Here is a 16,278-nt window from a genome sequence, read left to right on the forward strand (position 1 = left end):
GCAGGGGCAGCTTTCTCTCCGGCACCTGGGCCGCCTCCTCCCCCGCCCTTCTCCGGCCTTGGTGTCTGCACAGCTCGTTACATCTTCTCGCTCCCTTCTGCGGTGGCAAAATGCAGCTGCTTCCGGGTTGTTTTCTCCTACATGTGATTCTCAGAGACACTATGACTGTCTCTCGGGTGGTGACTTTGGCCTGGAATTGCTCGTTGGTTAAAGTTTAGGCTGGCAGAAAACTGTAACTGCTGCTTACAAAAAACATCTCAGCAGCACAGTTTGCAAAACTACAACAACAGAAGTTGCTCACATCTAGACAATTCACCTTTTTTTTGTGTTACTGTGGTTATTTACAAGATAGGGCTGTTGCTTAACTAAAATAGATTTGTCAGCTCTAGCTCTATTCAGCAAATGCTGGAAAATACCAGGCAAGTGGTCAAGGATAGCTCTTCCAAGTGGAATCACTTAAGAGCTGAGGTTGGAAGGAACCTCTAAAGGTCATTTTGTTAATCTGCCCTGCTCCAGTAGGAATACGTAAACTATTTCAAATTACCCTTCATGTGTCATCATCAGTCAGCACATCTACTTGAAGGCACTGCAGCAGGCCTTTGTCTTCTGGAAGGGCTGGGAGAAGAACCTTCTAGGGAAAAAGTCATGAACAGCTTCCCACATACTGGGGCACAAATGAAAACACAGACATTATTACAGGAAAGTCAGTCAAACAACGTAATAAGGCAGGCCTGAATGGTCAAACAGATCATAGAAGTGGTTAAAACAGACTATAGAAGATGGGCATCAAGGAGGTAAAGTTATGTGGGAGTTTGAAGAGGATTTTAATTTGTTTCTGTGAGAAGATAAAAAGAGGATGTGCCAACTCCATATCAAGACCGTTCGTAAGAACTAGGTTAGAGCAATCTACAGTTAATTGCATGCAGGTCAGGGTCAGAAAGAAAATGAACAGCCACAGATAACACAAGCAGAAGAATTCAAAATCCTGTTCTTGGTACGAGCAGAGATTACAGTACAACTGAGCCGGAGATTACAGGCCTTAGTTATGTGTCTGACAAGCTAGACTAATAACAAGGGGAAGCAAAACCAACAGCCAAATTCACACACAAGGTAGAAGATAATTAGTCTATTTTTTTGGTGCTCAAATTCTTGGATACCCTAATTCAGAAAGCCTGAGAGGGATGGGCTACTGGGGAAATAACAGTGGCATAAATGCTAAGAACAGAGATTTAATTGTCATTCATTAGTGACAGCTGTAGGGGTCATCTAAAATAAGATGGCAAAAGGCAAGAGATGGGATCACAAAGGACTTAGACAGTGTCTGCAGAGCAAGGCAGGTCTACTCTTCCACAGGTTGAGTCTTTGTGCGTGCAACAGCACATCCTGACAGTGAAACAGGTACTATCAATAGCCCAGTCATGCTGGACAGTAACCGTGGGGCATCTCTAGAGATTACTGCAGTACCCCTTCCACAGTTTCCTTTCAAAGGAAACCAGGTCTGTCCTTGATTGCTGGCAAATATATAGAGCCAAGGGAAAAAGAAAGAAGATAGTCTGTTAAAAGAGAAGACATGGGGATATCCAGAAATGACCCAAGAGATTTGTTATCAGTATCATGAGGAAGATAAACAAAGCAGGAAAGACCAAAGGCTTAAGTGTTGCCTAGAAAATGCACTTAAGATGTTGGTTTAAAATGGAGGGATTTCCATTAGGCTCTGGTGACACCCATGTCAGAAAGTAAAGTCTGGGGACTCATTCCATGTGATCTAACCAAACTGTTACCTCTTGTTCTGGTGCATTCTTAAGGAAACAGTGGAAAAGGTCTCAACTTACCTGAGGAAGCAGAGTCTATTCAGTCATTTTAATTAGTTTTCCTACCTTGCCATCTTCATCTACTGTGCCACAAATTTTTCGGCATAAAATTTCTCTGACTAATGACAGCAACTCTGCTTTTAGGACTGGTGACGCCAAATGCTTTAAGATGACAAAACAACCAAAGTATCCAAGGCAAAATTTCCCATTGAAAACCAGGAAAAATGAAGGCACTGATGTAGCTTACAGAGATCACTAATGTAGCATAAGCCACCAATCCAATCAGTCACGCTCTTTCACTGCAGTACCATACTAGGTATGTGAATTATGACTCTCTGGTTTTTTGTCTTCTGAGAAAATTCGTAATAGGGAAATAGAAAAATGAATTGATTAAATAGCTGCAGTTACTTAAAACTGCTGCATCATGTGTAAACAATGGTCATTTGTAAAAATGGTCCATGGGACCTGATGAGACATTTGTGGGTCCTAATGGAACTGGTAGATGAAGTGACTAAACTACTCTCCATCACACTTGACAAGTTATGGCAGTTCAGTGAAGTTCCCATTGAGTGGAAAAGGGGAAACATAATCCCTGTTTTTAAAAAGGGAAGACCTGGGGAACTACAGACCGGTCAGTCTCACCCCTGTGCATGCCAAGATCATGGAGCAGATTCTCTTGGAAACTGTGGTCATGCACAAGGAAAATAAGGATGTGATTGGTGACAGCCAACATGACTTTGCTGAGGGCAAATTGTGCCTGACAAATTTGGTGGCCTCCTATGACGAGGTTACAGCACTCATGGGTAAAGAAAGTGACAGATATCATCTACCTGGACTTCTGCAAAGCATCTCACACTGTCCCACACAACACAATTGTTCCTGAATCAGAAAGGCATGGATTTGCTGGATGGACCAGTTGGTGGATAAGGAACTGGCTGGATGGTTGCACTCAAAATGCTGCAGTCAGCAGCTCAACGTTCAAATTTAAATCAGTGACTAGTGGCATTTGCAGGGGCTGGTACTGAGACCAGCACCAAGCTGTGTGATGCAGTCAAAAAGATGGAGGGAAAGGATGCTATCCAGAGTGACCTTAACAGGCTTGATGGGTGGCCTGTGCAAACCACGCGAAGTTCAACAAGGTCAAGTGCATGGTCCTGTGCATGGGTCAGGGCTATCCCAAGCACACCAACAGGCCAGGCAGAGAACGGATTGGGAGCAGCCCTGAGAAGAAAGACTTGGTGATGGTGGTGGAAGCTCAACATGAGCTAACAATGCATGCTTGCAGCTCAGAAACCCAACCATATCCTGGGCTGCATCAAAAACATCATGACCTGCAGGTCGAGGGAGGTGATTCTGCCTCTCTACTCATGTTCTGGTGAGACCTCACCTGGAGTAGTGCATCCAGCTCTGAGGCACTGAGTAAAAGAAAAACATCAACCAGTTGGATAGAGTCCAGACGAGGGCCACAAAGGTGATCAAAGGACTGGAGCACCTCCCCTATGAAGACAGGCTGAGAAACTTGGATTATTCAGCCTGGAGAGGAGAAAGCTCTAAGGAGACCTTACCGCAGCCTTCCAGTACCTAAAAGAGACCTACAGGATAGATGGAGAGGGACTGTTCACAAGGACACCTAGTGACAGGACAAGGAGTAATCGGTTTAAACTGAAGGAGGGTAGCTTTACATTAGATTTTATGAAGAAATGTGTCACTGTGAGGGTGGTGAGGCATGGGTACAGGTTGCCCAGAGAAACTGTGGCTGTTCTGTCCCTGGCAGTGTCCAAGGCCGGGCTAGATGGGGCTCTGGGCAACCTGGTCTAGTGGAGGGTGTCCCTGCCCATGGCAGGGGAGGGTGGAACTAGCTGACTTTTAAGGTCCCTTCCAATCGAATTCTATGGAACAGCATGACTGCAGTAAACATAAAGGGGAGAACTTAGTTATCCTCATTAGGAAATATATATTTACACTATGTAGAACAGCATTCAAATTAAATAATCTACTTGTCATCTACTACCTCACTTCACAGGAAAAAAACTGGTTTTAGCTTCTGTTTACTGTACCACTTGAAGAAAAAGAAATCAAATCTTTGTTTTGCCTCCATGTTCCCAGGGTGAATTCCAGGTGCTGTCAAGACCAGCAAGATCCTATGCTGCACTGGATCACAGGACGGGATGCAAAAAATCCTATACCCCAGCTAATGACTTTCACATCTGCATTCAAGGAAGAACTATGGACCTTCTACCTTACCCAAATTAAGAGATGATCCATGCCACTTGATGTCCTATCAAGACAAAATCAAAGGGAGTAGTATCCTCCTGGGAGAACAATCCTATTGTCTGCCCAATGCTCCATTGTGGTGGGTTGACCCTGCCCAATAGCTTCAACCACACCCCACCCCACCTGCCTCCAGAGGGATGGAAAAGACGACATGAAGAGCAAAAGCAAGAGAAGTAATGGGTAGACATCAGGACAGTTTAATAGGTGAAGGAAGGAGGGAAAAAAAGAAAAAATAGAGCAGTGATGCAAAGGCAGTGAGTTGTCACTTCCCACAGGCAGATGGATGCCCAGCAATGGCCAACATGGAAAACAACATCCCCACTCCGTTCTCCCCTACCCTAGATTTTCCTGCTGGGCATGACACTATGTACAGTGGAAAATCCCTTTGGGCAGCTCAGTTCATCCAACCCCCAAAAACCTACTATGTACTCACTGCAGGGGCAGGGGAAGAAAAGCCTTGACAACGCTGAGCCCTAAGCCTAAAACACAGCACCTCACAGGCTGCTATGGTGAAAGTTGTCCCCACCAGACACAGCGCAAACAGGAAGAGCAGTACAACGTATCGCACCCTGCAGCTGACTGGGCAGCCACAGACATGCTTCAGCAGCCCCATCCCAGCGGGAGTTACTTTGTCCAGAGAGCACCGCTGTTTCGCACACCGCAGTTCTGCACTGTGGTGCAATGCGAGCGGTGTTCCACACAGGAGTTTCACAAGCTCAGCACCGCCAACCTGCTTCCTATTTTACCAGAGAGAAGCCTGACTGCTTAATATCCTGTAACAGCATCTTGCACAACAATGGTTTCTGTTGGACTCCCTCTAACAGTACTAAACCAAAATTGCTGCTTGGGGAGGGAGGGAATTCCAGCTCATGCCTACAGACCCAACAAAGATTACTGATCTGTAATTTAACCAAAGGGTCATGTACCACTGAAAGCTCCCCAACAAGAAAAATGTCCCCTGAATTCTCCTTTCAAAAGGCTGTGAGAGGCAGATTTGAATCCTGTCACCTGAAGTTAAAAGTCTCTAACCCAGAGAACTCTACATGAAAATGTGAGCCTAGAAGTTTCTGTATGTTACTGCACGTGTGCGGTGTACCCTGTATTGATAAGCTCTGGTTATTTCAGCTCAGGACTCTCAGTGAGTGAATGAATGCTTGCCCTCGTAACAGATTCAAATTCAAACATCACTGCTTGACTACCTACTCATCCAAATAACTCAGGCTTCTGGGCATGTGTTCAACTACTTAAATCTAGCATGAGGGGCAGTTCTTATCAGTAACGGAAGCCAGATCTCAGTCTAGCACCACCAAATGTACTGCTTACAAATGTAAGCAGACATGATACAGGAAAAGCTTTCTGTTCTGCTCCAAAATTTTGCTAAAGTTAACACCAAGCTTCCTTTTTTTTTTTTTTTTGGTCCCCTTTTCTTTTACAAATTACAATTTTCAAAGATAAACTAGGCTGGTTCTTTTCCTTTCCTATAAAAGCTTGAGAATTCTCCTATAGAAGGCTGAGGAATCATATTCTGGCTCACACATCAATTTGTAAACCATTATGAAATTAAATATTGAAAAAAAATTGCAAGGATTTTAATTTAAGAGTTCATACATCTTAAAAAATCCACAGCCTAACAGTCATGGGATTCTGTGGCTAAACAGTGAGTAAACAAAACACTGACAAATTATTTATAGTCCTCACATTCAACTTAAACACATGCCATGTTTTTGGGGAGAACAACAGTAGCCTAACAGTTAGGATCAGCTAAGTTTAACAGTGTGTCAGGCCTAAGTAAAAGTAGCTACGTATGTTTTACCCAATTAAATGTACGTATTTTTTCCCTTGATCACCTATTCCATACTTTTTATAGATCAAATTACAAGCTTTTCCTAACAGGAGCACAGATGACAAGGCTATGCATTTCAACAGCATCTTGACTTCCATGCATGAACTAATCCCTTGTAAATATATTCTCAGACAGGAATACTAAAGCTCAGCTATTTCACAGGGAAGCAGAGATGAGAAGACTTAAAATGAGAGAGGGCCAAATGAATATTCTGCCGTAGACAGTTGGTCAGCAGCAGACAAACCTACAGAAGTCTTACTTTTTCTCACTACGAAACTGAACTGTCTGGAGACAATAGGGAATGACTCCCCCAAAAAATTATTCCTGTTCCTAAATTTTGTCCTAAACGGAGAAATTCAGCCCACTCAGCCATTCAGATACATGCAGCAGGTAACAGCCAGGGTGGCAAGATGCACTGGTTTGTCTTCTGCAAACTGTGACATTTCCCATCACATGTTACACTGCTGTGTAACCTCCCTCTTCAAGTTTTACAAGGTGCTTTCAAAGCTTAAAGCTCAGATTGGAATTCTGAAAACCCCATTTTGCATCTTCTCTGCTTCTTGGGCAGAAACCCCTATGAGTAATATCAGCAACATCTTCATCTGACATACTAGAAGTGTTCTTGTAATTTGCTTTTGCATCATGAAAACTACGTGGATATAAATGATGCTCAATAATCACATTATTTCCATTCATTTTTAAATAAAACATATAATGAACGATCTTTGCCATTATGAAAAGTCAGAACAGGAGACAAAAATAATTCTTTTGTGAAAAAGTTTTTCAACAGCAGGGGGGGAAATAATTACAAAATGACAATTTCTTCCATTTATTATTCAGAATTTTACAGTGGCTTACATAGAAACCAATTAGCTTTAGTTTTAATCTCCCTTAGACTTTATGGAATGCCTCCACAACAGCCCTTAACACAGAGCTAAGACTCAAGAAAGCACAGTGTGAAGATGATGAAAACTCTGCTAATATTCTCCTCACAGAGATAGCAGAAATACATTTTCATGTGGTTTTGATAAAAAGTATTATGGCCACAATGTTCAAAACTGTCTTAAAATTCCTCCTTGGCTTTACATTAGCTATGGTTGCATGAAAGCGCGCTTCTTTGCACAGTCACTCAAAGTACAGACAGACAGTGAGATTCAATTCAGAGGGGCAGAAGTACAAAGGAAAGGAACAGTTACAATCTTGGAAAGCAAATGGAAAAAAATTAAAAGCTCATTTTAATAAATCACTGGGATTAAAAGACTGCACTAAATGCTAATACTTTTTATCAGACATTTCAAGAATAGTACTTTAGAAATCTCCTTCTTCTTCTTTTAAATACCTGGGTAAATGCAAATCAATGTTTCTGACGACCTGCTGAAGTTTCACTGATTTCTTACCTGCTGAAGTACACTAAAAATTTTGGAGGTTTGCTATTTTTGATCTGCAGATCCTAAGTGAGACATGAAAGGCTTACTGCACCATGAATGAGTAACAATACTGTACTTCCCATGGCACAAACACACTCCCAAAACTCCCAACTCTCCCCAACCTTCACAGCAGCTTGCAATACACCTATTCTAATGTATTTCAGAAATGCTAGAGCCACTTCTGCCATAAAGCAGCTGCATTTGCAGATCACAAAATAGCTTTTTAAAGCACTTACTGCACCTACAGAAAAGCACAGGCTGAGCTCTAGCTCAAGCAGAGCAGGCTCACTCCTGTTATTTCAGCTACATGTGCATAACCATCACAGATTCCTTCTACTTGCAACTGCTTCTGCTACGCTTTTCTGTAAGCCTCTGCTGCTTTCACTCACACAGAAGATACGAAGTAAAAACATCTTCCCGTCAAACTTTACAGGGCCACCTTACCAGATATGGAAACACAGACTCGCACATAGAGCCTGGATTCATCTTCAGAAAAAACGTTGGTTTTTTTTTTTCCTACCAGTGCTCCAGTGTCTGTCTTTTCTAACAAAATCTATTAGGAAATGGTGTTTTAAAACTTTTTACGTAACATGTGTAATGGCTGGAAATTCTGATGGGAAACCCATACAAATTAAGTCAATTTCTAATACCCTTTGGCTAAACTGGCTCTGAGGTGATAGCTGGATATCACATAAATCATGGCAAGCAAGCTACTTTCCCTACACTGAACGCAAAATACCTTCTTGAAACAGACTGTTCTCTTCTTCCCATGTCAGTCTTCCCAGAATTATGACATTAATGGAGAAGACGACATTCCTTAAGCTGCTCTGGCAGACACGGGGCAAGAAATGCATACAATCACTTTTGGCAGCACATTTAAGAACTGGGGAGAAGTGAAAATATTCAACTTCTCAACATCTGGAAAAATGCATTTCCTACTCTCTGTCATAAAAAATCAGTTTCAGTCTGCTAGCTATTTTAGAACAAAAGGGTAAACCCCAGCATTTGCATGCCTAGAAGAGCAGTGTTCCCAGAGGAAAAATTTCCATTAAAAAAAAAAAGTTTAAGTTTCTTAAAAAGAATGGAGATATTCTTAAAATTAATACAGACACCTTACGCTGATTGCTTCTGTGTTCAGCCCATAATATGATTTTACCAAAAAGCAGGAGCACATTACAAATGAGCCAGAAGAGTTGCAGGTATTCATGCATTCATGCATGTCACCATGCAGCAGCTATCCTCTTTATGGAAATACTGAATTTAAAGAATGATAAGCTCTAAGTACTTCTACCAAATATGCTTTTTCTTTGTCGGTCTGCACTGGTTACAAATTTTTTTAAATATAAAGCATTTCTGTTTGTTTTGAGATATTGTGATGTCAAGCACCGTGTTTCACCAGTTATACCCTGATAACTGCTGACGGTTACCTACAGTACGAGGAAATCCAGCTGGGTTACAACCACAAGAAAAAGCTGGTTGTTCAGGAATCAACACTCCTTAGAACAAAACACAGCAAATGCATTGCTACTGGACAGGAATTTGTTACAACATCCATATATCAAATAACACTTGTACACAACTGTGGCCTGTTTTTAAGAATCAGGGTATAAGAAACTGTGTGGCAGCAGCAAACCAACAGTCACAGAGTGAAGGAACCCAAGGACAAGGACAACAGAGCAACTGACATGCACTAGGACCAGGCCCAGGAAAATGCTTCAAACCAGTTACGCATTGTCTGGTCTTGCTGTCCCAGGTACAGAGACATGCTGACCTGCATGTCGGTGCAGGGGAACACTCTACAAACACTTTAATAGTGCTGTGGCAACTGTGAAACTGTCTACCTATTTCAGTGTTGTGTTCATATACACATGTTGCTGGACATGCAGCGCATCTTAGAATCATTGAATCATGGAATCATCTTGGTTGGAAGGGACCCTTTAGATCATCAAGTCCAACCATCACCCTAACCTGCCAACCACCACTAAACCAGGTGCCTAAGCACCTTCTAAAAACCTCCAGGGATGGAGACTCCACCACTTCCCTGGGCAGCCCATTCCACCTTCTCTGTGAAGAAAGCTCCAGTCCAGGGTCAGCATAGGACACCGCAGCAGAGATGATGCCAACGTAGGTACATTACATGAGCTTTTGCAGGCAAAGAGGAACCTCAATCTATCTAATGCTCCCAGTCATGCCAGAACTGTATGACTGGTTTTTGGCACATGGGTAAATATGAGGCTCAAATACAGCCTAGTGTAGAGGCAGAATAATTTTGCTCCTACTTGCAAAAAACTCCTTAAATGTACCCTGAAGACCCACTAGATAGGGCTGGGTCACATGCTAGCACAACTCTACAGCTTCTGACAGAGCTGGCTTCTCCACACAGTTCTAAGCACAGGGAGAGTGAGCAAATGCCTGCTTGTACCCCAGGAAGTACCCTTTCCCACCAGGCTTATAGCCACATTGTCTACTTGCAGAAGACTTCACGCAGGTTGTGGTTTACACCAGCAAATAAACACTATTTCCATTCGTACCTGGATAAAAATCCAACTGGCCTGAGGAGTAATTCAGGAGCTTGAGTACACACTGAAGCAGTTTCCTGACTAATTACAACTCAGGGCTTAACCTTGTTCAATTCTGCTAAATAGCTGCAGTTCATAGAGCTGAGCAACCTCCACGCAGGAGCTACGAGGTCATCACATCCCAACCCAATCTTGCGTTCTGTAACTAACTGGAAATGGCAAGGCTCATCAAGCCTCAGTGGCCAGGTTGTAAGTTGCCTTACCCACGAATACCACATCAAAGAGGCTACTTGCCATTACTTCGTGTCGGGCAACACAAAACTTGCAAACAAGCTTTTCTGGCATGTTCCAGCTCAACCCTCAGTAACATCACAACCAAGAAGAAAAAAAAGGACAGGAAGGCGCAGCTGAAGATTGAAGCACCATGGACCCAGAAGAAAGAAGTTTTTTGGGTGACATTTGGCAAACCTGACTACAGTTCCCCCCATTTAAGCAAAATTACATCAGTGTTAGTGTTCAGACTACATTCCTTTCAATTCCCCCATTGAACCTGCTACTGATTCTTGTCCCCTCACTTTTACTGGTAACTTACAGTAACCCAACTCTGGGTGCCACATTATTCCATATTAGTTCTGTTAGAGAATAAACACACAATTTTCTGCTGGCATACCTCCCCGAGTCAGCTCACTACTGAGCCAGCTGAGCCCTGTACCATTTCTCCAGTTTCAATGACATGCATCATCCCCACTTGTAAGGGGCCATGTTGATTCTTGCAACCAATGCTGCAAGCCCTCTGGTCTCTGCAAAGCCTCAAGCATACCAGGTTTGCTTCAATGCCATTGAGTGTCTGATGGAAAGGAAGCAGTGTCTCCTTCCTGGCAACTGTGATAGAAGTGTGCTGGAGCAGGAGGGTCTTTGAAGGCTCCCCTTTGTTCACAGGGAGAAGAAACAAACTCAAGCATGAAGCTGAAGTTTGGCATACCCCACCATTCAAATTCCCACAAGGCTTCAGGACAGGCTCCATCTCAGCAAGGCAAGGGAGTTTGTGGGAAGAGATTAAGCAATACCCCTGGACTGCTCTCATAGAGAAAGTATCTTCCACCAGTTTCTCTACCAGCGTTTATCCTGTGTATATTTCCCTGCAAGAGGGGAAAACCTTGCTCATGTAGGCAGCTCAAGAACCCCATTTCCCAGAGAAGCCCACCTCTGCTGTGATGTAGAAAGGATATCAGTCACTTCAAGATGCTTAGCTGCATTATTTTTGTTTCTGTTTCTTATCACAGAAGTACAAATTTATTTGGCACTGAAAAGCTCTCTCTGTGATTTGACAGTCCCAAGTGCAACATGCTCTCTGTGTTTGTCATTTCTACATATAATAATTGTTTGGTTGTTCTTCATGTAAAATACACTGCTGAGAAGGGGGCACAATTGTTTATGAGGGAAAATGCAGAGCTTACAGCAAAAAAAAGGTAAAGACAAGGAAGTGTGGAAGGATGCTGAAATGCTGAGACCAGGGATGCAGACACACTCCAGGTTAGAAACTGACATGCCTGAGACATGGTTTTGTTGCAGTTTGGTGTTGCGTGGATGTTCCCACTTTAAAATCCATCTTAAAATGTTGTTCCTCAGATTTTTCAATGGAAATTAACATGGCCTGGTAAACCTGTTCTGAATTAATGAGTCTTTTGTCAAAAACTGAAGTTTTTGAAAATGAAGACTGCCCATCCAGGTGTCCCCTGGGAGAGGCAGCTTTGCCTGGGAGCTTTAGCAGGAGGGGACGCCAAAGATACCCAGAGATCAAGCAGCACCCTGTTGGGCTGAAGCAGATTCATGCTGGGGTCAGTGCTGACCTCAAACACAAAGTTTGGAAACTAAAGTTTTCACCTTAGAAATGACAGAACAAAATGTTCTGATAATTCCAATGTGTTTTTTTTTTTCTTTTGTTTAATCTTCCACTAAAGATGTTAAGCAAGTACCAAGATACCAGAATTTTTAACATAACAGGCACCCCCCTGTTGAGACTTTACCCAGGGCAGCCATGACAGAGTCATGCTAGTCTTCATGGAGAAGCAGCTCCTCCCTCCCTCAAAACCCCAACAGCTCAGACTGCCATCAGGCCAGCAACAATCTTATATTAAACTATTGCCCTTGGCCACTCTGGGCCATTCAGCTGAATTAACTCAAAGGGACTGCTGGCATGCTTAAAAATAGGTATGTGTCTAAAAGCTTTGCTGCCTTTGTTGCTGCAGTGAAAAAAAAGGAAGTTAGAGAGGCATCAATCTGGAATTGAAAATATCAGTATCTCCACTACACAAAATATAACTGGAATTAATAATTAACTGTGGCTTACAGTGACTTGCATGAAGCTTACCTGAGAGTGAAATGAGATACTAGGTCTCTTTTCCCTTCCCGTTATTTTATATCCATATGAAAACAGGTTCAGTGATCAGAAGAGAGATGTGTGATGCTATGCCATGGGAAGGGGTGTTAAGGGAACTGAGGAATAACTACAACACAGCACCACACAGACTGACACAGCGAGGATGACATAGAGGCAATGCAAGAAATCCTTGATATGCACTCTACTTTGTATTGCCACTCTGATGATTTCCAGTACTTGAATTTTGTGACATGCCTTCCTGCACAGCGTCATTAATATTTTTCCTCCTGAGAAGACTGTGGATCTAAGTAGCTGCAGTTATTTCTTCCTGCCAGCTTCCAGAAGGAAAGGAAGACACCCCCCTCAGTAAACCTACTGTTTCTACCTTTGTAATGCTCTCACATATTTTTCCTCAGTCTGTAACATACGCTCTATTTAAAAAAAAAAAGAAAAAAAAAGAAAGAAAAAAAGAAAGAAAGAAAAAAAAAGAAAGAAAAAAAAAAGGAAGGCCCACAATGGCTTTTCTAGGCTTGCTCTGGCTAGCTGGAGCCATCTTTAGGGTAGTATGTCGTTCGATCAATGATGGTCTCAGGATGAATCCATTCAGAAGGTTGGTAAATAAAACAAACCCTCTTAAGATTTGTTTCAGGAGATCCAAAGAAAAAACTAATTCCAAAGAACAAGCTAGGCAGATGCTAGCTGTGTCTTCAAATGTAGATGAAGTTTCTAATACGACACACATCTCTAAAAGAGTTTGTATCCGTTACAGAGAAGGAAGAAGCAATTGTACAAATTCAGAAGGTGTTGGGAGAGAGCAGGCATATGTTGATTTTTCTTTTAGATGAGCTGCATACTTCAGCAGAAACATGCCAGATTTCCTCTCTTCCACACTGTCTTTCTTTCTCTCCTATTTTTTCTTCTTGTATTGCCCAGTGCAAGCCCACAGGTTGCAAATATACACATTGCAACTAGCATTGCAAGAATTAGCTGAGGCACCAGAAACTGTGTAGGCACATTAACAGAAGATAAATTAGCAAGCGTGAAGACCACAGTAAAAGCACAGCCAGTACCTGAGCTTGCCAATCTCTATGAAGTGCTGCAGAGGTCTACCTTTTTTCTCTCCGTAAGGTCCAACTTCATCCACATGGAGAGAAAGATGCAACTGAGCAAGGTGGAAAATTTGACTCCCTGTTTACCCCTTATTTTTCATGTATTTTCCTCCTGTCTCTCACTCAGTGGGGGCTGCCTCCCACATCAGCATGACACTAGGCTGTGATATTTGTTTCGCAGGACTTGGACAGACAGCTCTGTTATAGAGCTCTTATAACCTCTTAATCTTCAAATGCCCATGAATCATTTGAGGCTAATCTAACTCCAGTAATGTCAAAGGAGGATGCAAAATAAACAGCTTTCCTCTTAACTCTACGACCACTGCAGATACACAGTCTGGTCTCTGGCAGGGTCTGAAGGTCAGTGTCAACAGTATCTGCAGCTAACCAGTGGTGAAAGGAGTGATTTTAGAAGAAAATTTGCAGCTACAACACCAAATGTGCTATCATACCTGCACTAACTAGCTGTGCTATCTTTGGAGGAGCTCTCTTGGGTGCTGTCATACCCACTGCCCTATGACATTCTGACATGTTCCAAAAGTCTTAACTACCTACTCACACTGAGGTGGTGAGACATCACCCTGGCTGCTTTGATACATACTCAACAGCAGGGTTTATCTAAGGGGGAAAAATAGCAGGAGCTATCTTGCAAGCTACACCTCATGGGAAGCCACAGTGGCCATCAGCATGCCATGGGACAGCAGAGGCAGCCCACCTTCCCAACCCTACACAGGTCTGTCAAGTTCAGATGGGACTCAAAGCATTTTCTCCTCTTTCTGCAGAAAGCCATGGCAGGGTAAGACAGAAACCCCTGCTGTGCAGAATCTGACTGCTGCACAACAGGAAAATTCAGGAAAGCAGAAGAAACCAAGGTACTGTTACCTCATCAGCTCAGAGTCAGTAAAGAATTTTCTAACGGCAAGTCCGTAGGCACTTCTTGAGGAGCCCTGATGGTGTTTCATCCTCACATGGAGGAGCGCACTCTGCGAGTACGTGTTCCAGTAAGAACTGTAATTATCCTGACGGATTTTAATAAGCACTATATGCAAAATCATGTTTTGATAGCCCAAAGTAGCTCTCATCCTAATTACAGACATTTGACACATTAGGTATTACCCATTTACACCTCAAGCCTATGAACCACTAGGCAAATTGAAACATGCTTCAACTCCTGCTGTGAATGGAGCCTGTCTTTAATGGCTAGTAAAGACCACACAGAAGTTATGGGCTTGATACAGAATTTACTTGTGAAATGCTGTGGCCTATAGTAAGAGATCAGAGCAGATAATAAACAAGGTCACTTCTGGCTGGTAGATCTAGCCACCAGCTAATCCATATGTTCCCAGGTGAGTCTATTACCCAAGTAAGCCTGCAACTAATGCACACAAGCACACCACCATCTCTTAAGTTTCAAAGCCGCTTTCATACACCCAGAGACACTTTCACAGTAGTAATTAACACAGAAAAACAAGTTGATGTTGGCTGCTTCCTCAGCCTAACAGACAGCAACAGACTAAGTCATTAGCAATTAATTAAGGGTTGATGACACTTAAAACCCTAAAGAACACACATCACTATTCATAACTGGCAAATACGCTCAAATAAAGCACAGCGTAATTTGGATGGCTGCTGTCCGCTGCGGCTCTCCCTGTCATCCCCCTCCCTTTACAAACCCTGATAACCACAGGAGGGTTACCCACAGGAGTGCTCCTCTCGGGATCAGTACCGGAGTGCCCAACACTGTGCACTCATCAGTGAGAGCTTTTCTGCTCATTTCGGTGGGCGCTGGATGGGCTCTAAGTACCCCGGGCACAGTCATCTCCAATAGACAAATGCTCCCTGCTTTCACTGGCTGCATCACTTTGGCTGCACAGAACCACGTCAGAGTTGAGGCATCACTCGGCATACCTCCTGCACGTGCCTTGCCTGAAGACTTACGTTTAAAAATGTGTTGTCAGTGGCAGTTAAACTTCTCCAACATATTCAGGCATAATTACTGAGCAGTTGCATAATCCCTTCTATCTGCAAAGAGCCATACGATCCCTGGCGATTAAAAGGGAAAAACAAACAAAGAAGAAAAAAGCCCCAAACAACAAAAAACCAGATTCCCAGTCTGAATCCCAGACGGGGGCAGGGCTGGTCACAGCCCGAGTGACAACCCGGCCCTGCGCCGCCTGTCCTCCTCCCCGCGCCCCGCGGAGGTCCCGAAGGCAAACCCGGCTGCGCGTCTCCTCACCTCTATCACTTCAACCTGCTTTCCCGTCGGTGCCGGGGTTTGCTCTCTTTTGATGGGCGCTAAACTCAGCTATACTACCAACAAAAAATAACAGTTAGGAACCCCCGTAACAGTTAGTCTCTGCCCGGATAGCGCCGTGCCCCCTGCGCCAGGCTGCTTTTACTCGGCTCTCCCCGATTTGCCCAGACCCTTGGCCGCGCTCCGGGAACACAACCCGAACAGCCGAACGAAAAAGGACAGAATTCTGCCGCCGGCCCCCCAGCCCCGGTGACCGACGTACCGTGCCTCCGGCTCGGCGGGCGCCGCAGGACTTGGCAGCCACCACCCCACCCTCCTCCTCGCGGGGCCGTACGGGCGGGCGCGCCCCTTCCTTCCGCCTCCGCGTTCCCCGGCTCGGACGCGGCGTGCTTCTCCTGCGGCGGGCTGAAAAGCAGGCGCGGCGGACAGCGCTCGCCAAGTTCGGGGACGCGGCCAGGCTCTCGGAAGCGGCGGCGACGCCCCCTCGGGAAACCGGCAACGTGCGGGGGGACGCGGGCGGCTGCCGCCCCGCGGGGAGACGCGACAGCTCCGCGGGCAGAAACGCGGAGACCGGCGCCGCCGGGGACACGGCGGCCGCGCCGCCGGGCGCGCGCGCACGGGCACGCGGCCCGAGCTCCCCTCCCGGGGGACCGGGCCGGGC

The 16,278-nt window shown here is 44.3% G+C and overlaps 1 protein-coding gene across 1 annotated transcript in view; it reads right to left on the reverse strand.

Annotated features, from left to right (window-relative positions):
* The window catches only part of MARCHF3 (membrane associated ring-CH-type finger 3), a 79,915-nt gene extending 63,992 nt beyond the window's left edge, over positions 1–15,923 (reverse strand). Inside the window, exon 1 of the mRNA XM_084278788.1 lies at positions 15,880–15,923. The gene's annotated coding sequence lies outside the window, so the exon portion shown is untranslated. The remainder of the gene's footprint in view (positions 1–15,879) is intronic.
* Between the last annotated feature and the right edge of the window lie 355 nt (positions 15,924–16,278).

The sequence above is a fragment of the Gallinula chloropus genome (genome assembly GCF_964237585.1).
Source record: "Gallinula chloropus genome assembly, chromosome: Z".
In the NCBI taxonomy this organism is placed as follows: Eukaryota; Metazoa; Chordata; class Aves; order Gruiformes; family Rallidae; genus Gallinula; species Gallinula chloropus.